Here is a 9,072-nt window from a genome sequence, read left to right as displayed (position 1 = left end):
CTTACGGGTTACACGGGTTCGGGTTAACACGGGTCAAAACCTGCGGGTCGATATTCTTCATGGGTGGTCATTTCTTCAACCCGCGCCCGTAACGGGTAAAGCTTGCGGGTTCACGGGTTACCCGGCTTGTTTAGTTAAAATCAAAATTAAAGCTCAATTTTAATTAAAAATAAAATGAGTACAGATTACATCTTTTTGCAACATCTAAAACAGTAAGCCTAGTTTACTCCAGAAGCGAAATTAAAGCTTAATTTTAAAGGAAGACAACAATGGGGCTTTCTAATCATTCATCTAATCCCCAGCTTCAACATCATTCCACTTTCATTTCATTCATAGATCCAAGACCAACTCTTTCTTCCCTGTTTTTTATTTCTACAATACAATCACAATCTCTTCTAATTCCTCCCTTCAATTCACCAAAAACAAAATTCAAAAAAAAATCACCAAAATTGAACAGAAATAGACAGTGATTTGCAAAAATTGAAACCTTGAGCAACTTACTCTTTAGCACCCTTTTTTTCTGACAGCAAAAACCACAACAAAAATCAAAACCTAGAAAAAAAATTCAATTTGAAACTAAAATTGAAAAAGAGGGGTCAAAATTAGGGCATACCCTTTTAACATTCTCTTCTTTTATCTTCTCAAATCTCAATTAACTGCAACAACACATTAAATCAAATGAATCAGATCAAATCCTCGAAAACTAATCAAACCCCTAAACAATAATCAAACCAAATACCCAAATCAAACTACCGATCTAACAGGATTACGGGAACTTCTTATTCTTCAACTTCTGGCTCTTCATTCTTAACCTTTATAGTAGCTCTCTTTGTGTTCTTCACTGCATGTTTCCTCTTCTTCACCTTCTTCTCAATTTATGGATTATTTTCTGGTTTTAAGTAACCAAATACCACCAGCAACAAACCCATCTCAACTTCGATTACAATCACTAGATCTATATCCAGTGAATCATTGAATCATTCACATCTTTTCTTCAGCAACACACGAGAAAGGACAAAAGAAATATTCTCTTATTATCAATTAATTCGACCAACAAGAAAAGAAACATAGCAATAGCAGCTGAAACTTAATCAACAGCCGGAGAAATGATGGAGGTGGTGAGGAGGCGCAGCAGCAGAAGAAGACAATATGGGGAGAAAGAAAGAAAAGAAAGAGGAAGAAGAAATGAAAAGATATCTGTCTGCTAGGGTTTTTGATGTTTTTATACCTTAAACGTAGGGATAGAATTAACCCTAGATAATCCAACGACGATAATGAAATGTAGTTTATTAATTATTATTATACACGGGTTAACAGGTTAACCCACGGGTTTACGGGTCGGGCACGGGTTAACCCGTTTTCCCACAAGCCACCAATTCTCTAAGACGAACCCGACTTGTTTATAACCCAGACAATCCGGGCACGGGTTAATCCGCGGTTTTCGGCTTGTTTGCCAACTCTATCCCCACTCTTTGATTCCATCAACTATCACACTTCATAGGATCATGGTGTCTACGATTCCAGCAATATAAATAAGTCTCTGAATCATGATTGAAAACAATAAGAATCTCACGTCAAACAGACAACAGGAGATTAACAACTCAACATCTGAGTAATCACTCTCAACAGAGATTCAATCATTCAGAACTTATCTTATTCAGAATAAATAACACACCTACAATCCTTGATTACCATTGATTCCACACATTTCTCATCTTCCCTCATACAAATCGACCCATCCTCTCTTGTGACCGAATTTACTCTGGAACGACCATTGTCTTGGTTTAGGCCGGATTACTACAGATTGATCTCTCGAATTCAAAGCACTCCCTTCTTGCAGTGCATCTGTATGAGGTTGAACATTTCGCTCGGTTCAAGGAGTCTCCTCCGTACGGTCGTCTCCTTAATTCCGTAAAAACCAGCAAATCGTTTTTCCCCATCTACAGGTATATACGAAGATGATGTTGGTCAATACTAAGGGTTCTGCCGTGGAACATGACACATGTATATGAAAAAAGGTACCCTGGTAATTCTTACGTAGGCATGTTGATTGATTCAATAAATGTGTTAATGGTCATAGTGACGTCATGTCAGATGCATGGTTTTACGATTTTAACCCTAAGCTAAAAACCACCATCAAAATTAAGTCCCCTGCTTAGCTCGGAACAGGAGCATTGTTGCGAGGTAAGCATAAGATGGTGACAGGTAAGGACAAAATCGAAAGTACAAGGCGTGAAAACATGGTCAAGAAGACTCGGCTAACCTTTTCCGAGAGGTAAGGAGAGTTCGTGATTCTCGTGTTGCCGGTCTTGCATAGATTCTACTTGTGGTGTTGCTGGCTAGACCGTGAAGTGGTGTGACATAGATTGTCGGCTTGGCTTGGTCACGCGTCATCTTGGCTGGGTTAGGGAACGCGGAGGTGCTGGCTTAGCGAGTTGTTGGCGATGGTCGGCTTGGAATACGAGCCGTAGGCATTGCGCGGCTTGGAAGGGAGCCGCCAGCGTAATATCGGCTTGGAATGAAAGCTTTAGCGTAAACTTGGCGTGGGCCCTGACTTGGGCTCGGACGCGATTTGGCTTGGCGCGGCTTGGACGAGGAGCCGCAGGCATTGGTCGGCTTGGAGTGAGATGTTAGCATTAGACCAGCTTGGAATGGAGCCGCTAGCGTAAATTTGGCGCAGGCGCTGATCTGTTGGCCTGGCATGGCGTGAGCGTTGGCTTCGGGAAGATAACAACTTGCTTCAGTTCCGTGGGAAGGTGACGACGGCTTCGGGAAGATAACAACTTGCTTTGGTTCCGTGGGAAGGTGACGAATGTCTTCGGGAAGATAACAACTTCCTTCAGTTCCGTGGGATAATGACAACTTTGTCAAAATTAGGGTTTAGCATGCCGAAACCCTAATTAGCGCCCCTTACCAGAATCATTGTAGAATTCTCGTACAAACTCGTATTTTGACGGTCCGCCCCTCCATTTTAATTGGAAAAGAATTTCCTATCTTCTAACGCGGGAATATTTAGGTTTTGAGATCGTTTAGGAGGTGAAAAAGGCCCGACAGTGAAACTCAGGAAGAATTCAGGTGGGATGTTGCGGGCCTAGGGTAGCATAGTCGCGCCGAATTATAAATTCCCGTTCATGGAGCAAGAAGGAAACTTTATTCTGTGCAAACTCTAGAAACTTCTTCCATATGAAAAGAGGCATTGACCTTCTTCTATTTTCTGTTGCTCGTCCGGATCCGTACTTTCGTCTGCAATGTCTCTCCAGTGGATTCCAAAATTTACCAAACTCCATTGCATTCTTGGGACGGATGGATGTGGTTGCGTTGTCGGTCCATCCTTGATTTTAGGTTGTTCAGTGACTGGACCTTCTGATCGCGATGACAGTATGTTGTGGATGCTTGTATGGTCGAAATCTTCTGGGGCCACTAAATGAAATAGATGAGTTGGGAGACGTTTCGTTGCCGACGTGCTGCTATCAAGTCTTCAAGGACTTTGTTCCAAAAGACATCCTTTGAACCATCTTCTGAATCTTGGACTATCGTATGGAATGGGATGCGGTGAGCAATCCCCAGTTATATTTCTGTTAGATCCGATGGCACGGCCGAACATGTGAATGTATCTTTGTGGCGTGTTTTTAGAATCTTCGATGCACACGTACGTCTTCGTGTTGAGAAATTCCCGCGGCTCGTAAAACTTCGACAATGATGATGTTGAAATCATAAATAACCTGGTTGAGGGGGTGAAAGCACCACGTGCTGGTAGTCCCCATGTGTAGCCTACTTTCATTGCATCGCCTTGAATCCACGTCCACGGGATTTTATACAAGCTTATTGTACTCTTCTGGATGTGACGTTGGGATGATCAGAATATCACATGGATGAAACACTCTGGATAGTAAAGTGGTAAAAATGAGAGAGTTATGTTGTTTATCGTGGCTCCCTCTGCTTCTCCAGGAAAATGTTTCAGCCGCGTCTCTGGGGTTATCTCATGAGTCGTTGATGGTCATCGGGATGGACTGCGATGAGCAGTCCCCAGTCACACTCTTCTTTAGTTTCTGAAGTTGTTTCTTCTGAGCAGGATTGGGATCCACCGCGGCCTTGTAAAGTGTTGCAGGCGTCTTCTAGACAGAGAGGTGATGATATTCTTACGCTGCACCCTTGAAGAGTAAATTACCTCGTCGTGACTATGACCTTTTAGTTGACCGTGTCTTCTGAGCTTTGACAGTGAAGGGATTCTGTGTAGATCCTTAGTCCCCAAATGTGGTTTACATGTTTCCATGGTGAATCTCCCGCTGGTATCAACAAACGAACGTCATCGGTTTTCGGCAGCAGATGTGATCAGAAGAGACTACATTGTCATGGGACAAAGTAGGTTGGCTGGATGCGTAAGCGAGCAAACTGTTCATGACCACGAGCTTTGGCGGGAAGGAGGCGTTGAATCGGCTTCGGTTCTTGGAGAGGACGTTGAAACTTATAGAGCAAAAAACGCTAAAGCTTCGTCTTCGGATCCTGGAGTAGCTTATGGAGAGAACGCTGAAGCGGAGCGGCTGCTGGAGCGAACGTTAAATTGGAGAGGCTGTGTCAATCAGTGTGTTGTCAAACTGGACACCCTTCAAGAGAACAGTGGTTAGGAGTCCCCAGTTTCATCTATCAATCGTGCTTTCCAAGAGAGGTTGGGGTTTGGGAACGACTTCCTTGCTGGAAACAGTTGCTTTCCTGATGCAGTGCGGTTGAGGGATGCAAATATGTCTTGACGTTGTGCTTTGGGTAAATATATAATCTCAGATAAATGTTTTATCATAGACTGCACGATTTTGCGGGCGAAGTCCCCAGAAATCATGCATCTCCTGACAGGAAAAGAGTCTTTCTTTGCTTCGATTTTGGAGAAGTCTTTCCTGATCTTTACATGTGATGAAATTAGATTGTTGATTCCCTTCTACTGGGCGTTCAAGAGAAACGCTGGAAGGATGCAAGCTGCTGGCGCTGGGAAGATACAAGTTGTTAGCGCTGGAAAGATGCAAGCTGCTGTAAAGATGCAAGTTGTTAGCGCTGGAAGGATGTAAGCTGTTAGTGCTGGAAAGGATGCAAGCTGCTGGTGCTGGAAAGGATGCAAGCTGCTGGCGCTGGAAAGGATGCAAGCTGCTGGCGCTGGAAAGATGCAAGCTGCTGGCGCTGGAAAGATGCAAGTTGTTAGCGCTGGATCGGCTTGGAATGGGCGCTGGCTTGGCGTGGACGCTGGCTTGGCATGAACACTGGCTTGGATTTGGTATGGCACGGACTGTTGGTTGGGCATGGCGTGGACTGTTGGCTTGGCACGGCGCTGGCTTGGCACGGCGCTGGCTTGGCATGACGCTGGCTTGTTCTTGCGGGCCCAGTTGTCTCTTTCCATACATAGCTCAAACAGGAAATCCTTTCCTTATTCAAATTCCAAAAGTGTTATGCTTATGAAAGGGGTTGGCTCTCCTTTTTATCTCGTATCTTTGTTATCACGTCCTAGTGTTAGCGGTAGCAATAAAGTGGGCAAGCATATTCCAGCTATGTACTCCAACATTTCTCTTTCAATTTGTTCTCTTGTTTTCTTGTGTTGGTGCAAACCCTAGCCATAGGTATGCCTTCCATAAATCTGTAGAGATATTTTTCTCCTGAACTGGTGTAAACCCTAGCCATGGGTATGCATTTCATAAACTTGTAGAATTACTTCATCATAAACAATTCCTCTTCGAATATCACCGTAGTAACATCGGCTACCTCATGAATAGTGACGGGTAATCATTATTATGCAAAGTAGGCACGTACGGGTAGGTGACTGTTTTTTTTTGAAAGGCAAACAAAGCGCTTGGTTTATGGTTTGATTTGAATTGATAGATAATTGTTATCTATGAGAGTTTTGGATTATTTTTTTGGAATGAATTATTTTAGAATAATGTTGTTTTGGTTATGACTATAAGTAGCATAAGTATCCCAAGAAAGCCATGGAATTGTGAATGTTGTGCAACAGTAGAAAGCATGAAATAAAACATGGGAATAATATGGCTATTGTTTTTTATCATCTCTATGAATATTTGAAGTAGTAGACCATGTATTTTGTCTAGCAAGACTTACTCGGTTTTTCGGATCTCCTAACGAAAAATGGATCTTTCGGGTGCAAGTCTGAGTTTTGTGGGAAGCGCCATCGTGATCGTGGAAAGTCGCCAGTTGTCCCTGAGTCATCTGATAATCGAGTCGTCGATCTCTGGGCGGATCGTTTGCTTCTACCATATTGGAAGTCCCCAGTCACCCTTATCGTGTTATGACTGGTAACTGAGTCATCGATCCCTGAGCGGATCGTTTGCTTCCACAACCTTGATGTCTGGGTTGAAGTATGAGATCGGGAATTAGAAATTGATATTGGAACCGAGAGATTAATCCTCCCGCTGTGGTCGCCAATTGTTTGAGGGTGAAAACAGTTTCTGCTGGTTTCGATAATTTCGTGTGTTGTGGGTGAGAAACGAGCTTAAACCCTAAACAATGTAATGCAAGGGAGTACTTTAGATTTGAGAGATCAATCTGTATAAATCCGGCCTAAACCAAGAAATGGTCGTTCCAGACTTTCTTCGGTCACAAAGTGAAGGAGAAGGTTTGGTTTTGGGGAGGGAAGCGAAGAGAGTGTTGAGACCAGAATAGTTGATTCGGGAAGAGTAGTTGTTTGACTTGTATCAGAAAGTGAAAGCTAACAGATGGGAAAGCTAACAAGTGATTTCTGAGTGTTGTATGCTCCTGACCAAAACTTGTTCTTTGGTGGAAATAGGTAAGACCTATTTATACAAGTCCAAGTGAAACGTACTCTGGTCTCGTAAGAAATAGAAACGGATGAGTAAATGGGAGGAGGTGGTAACAGGTAACGCCTGGAATTGATGTTCCATAATGAAGGAAAGCGTTTCACCATTACTCCCTGTATTTACTAACCGCCTCATTCTTATGACACTGTCTTGTAATGGGCGTAGTGTACGCCGCACGCTATAAACCGCCAAACCAATACCCCAATGAGCATCCCCCAGTTTGTGACATGTGTTGATGTCTCGAGTGTTTTCGTGGAAAACGTGTAGCATGTTACTGTTGTTTGGAAAGTTGAGCTTGGGAGACTTGACGGCTCGGTGGTGACCCTCGACGGTCGAGATTTTGCATCTTGAGAGGAAGGGTAGCCGTTGATTATTGCAACCTTTCGCCAGCGGCATGAAAGTATGGCCGCCGTGGCTTTTACATAGTTTGGGCGTGGCCAAGCTAGGATTTTGGCATAGTTTAGGCGCGGTCAAAAGTAGGGCTTGGCGTTGGGCCAAAGGTTGCCACGCGTTAGCTGGTGACCTTGGACGGCTAAGATCTGTATCTAAGATGGAAGGATGGTCGTTGATTGTTGCAACCCTTCATTTTGGCAGCCATCGGCACGAAGGAAAGGCTGGCATGGTTTTGGCACAACGGTGCGGCTGGCATGGTTGGCATGCCTTGGCGTTGAGATATGGTTTGCACGGCATGCCATTGGCACATGTGGCATGGTTGGCATGCCTTGACGCGGAGATGTGGCTGGCACGACATGCCATTGGCACATGCGGCATGGTTGGCATACCTTGGCGCAGAGATGTGGCTGGCATGGAATGCCATTGGCACATGCGGCATGCCTTGGCGTGGAAGTTTGCACGGCATGCCATTAGCACATGTGGTGCGGCTGGCATGGTTGGCACGCCTTGGGTGGCGGACTTGGACGACTGAGATCCGCAAATCAGATGGAAGGGTGGCCGTTTATTGGTGCAACCCCTCGTTTGGCAGCCAGCGGCATGGTTTAGGGCCGACATGTCTTTGGCATAGTGTAGGCGCGGCCAAAATTAGGGTTTGGTGCAAACCGTGATGTTTGGCCTTGGGCCGTAAGTTTCCATGCGTTTGGTGGAGAACTTGGACGGCTGAGATCGGCATCTCAGATGGAAGGGTGGTCGTTGATTGTTGCAACCCTTCGTTTGGCAGCCAGCGGTATGGTTTAGGGTCGGCCTGGCTTTGGCATGGTGTAGGCGCGGCCAAAATTAGGATTTGGTGTAAACCGTGATGTTTGGCCTTGGGCCGCAAGTTGCCATGCATTTGGTGGCGAACTTGGACGGCTGAGATCTGCATCTCAGACGGAAGGGTGGTCATTGATTGTTGCAACCCTTCGTTTGGCAGCCAGCGACATGGTTTAGGGCCGTCCTGGCTTTGGCATGGTGTAGGCGCGGCCAAAATTAGGGTTTGGTGCAAACCGTGATGTTTGGCCTTGGGCCGCAAGTTGCCATGCGCTTGGTGGCGAACTTGGACGGCTGAGATCTGCATCTCAGATGGAAGGGTGGCCGTTGATTGTTGCAACCCTTCGTTTGGCAGCAAACAACATGGTTTAGGGCCGGCATGGATTTGTCATAGTGTAGGCGCGGCCAAAATTAGGGTTTGGTGCAAACCGTGATGTTTGGCCTTGGGCCGCAAGTTGCCATGCGTTTGGTGTCGAACTTGGACGGCTGATATCTGCATCTCAGATGGAAGGGTGGTTGTTGGTTGTTGCAACCCTTCGTTTGGAAGCCAGCGACATGGTTTAGGGCCGGCCTGGCTTTGGCATAGTGTAGGCGCGGCCAAAATTAGGGTTTGGTGCAAACCGTGATGTTTGGCCTTGGGCCACAAGTTTCCATGCGTTTGTTGGCGAACTTGACGGCTGAGATCTGCATCTCAGATGGAAGGGTGGCCGTTGATTGTTGCAACCCTTCGTTTGGCAGCAAGCGGCATGGTTTAGGGACGGCATGGCTATGGCATAGTGTAGGCGCGACCAAAATTAGGGTTTGGTGCAAACCGTGATGTTTGGCCTTGGGCCGCAAGTTGCCATGCGTTTGGTGGTGAACTTGGATGGCGTAGATCTGCATCTCAGATGGAAGGGTGGTCGTTGATCGTTGCAACCCTTCGTTTGGCAGTCAGTGGCATGGTTTAGGGCCAACATGGCTTTGGCATGGAGGCGTGGATGGCATGGTGGTGCGTCTGGTATGCTGGCATGCCTTGGCGTGGAGACGTGGCCGTCATGGTTTTCCATTGACACAGTGG

Source organism: Papaver somniferum, chromosome 3 (genome assembly GCF_003573695.1).
Source record: "Papaver somniferum cultivar HN1 chromosome 3, ASM357369v1, whole genome shotgun sequence".
Taxonomy (NCBI): Eukaryota; Viridiplantae; Streptophyta; class Magnoliopsida; order Ranunculales; family Papaveraceae; genus Papaver; species Papaver somniferum.
Note: the sequence above shows the minus strand (reverse complement) of the source record.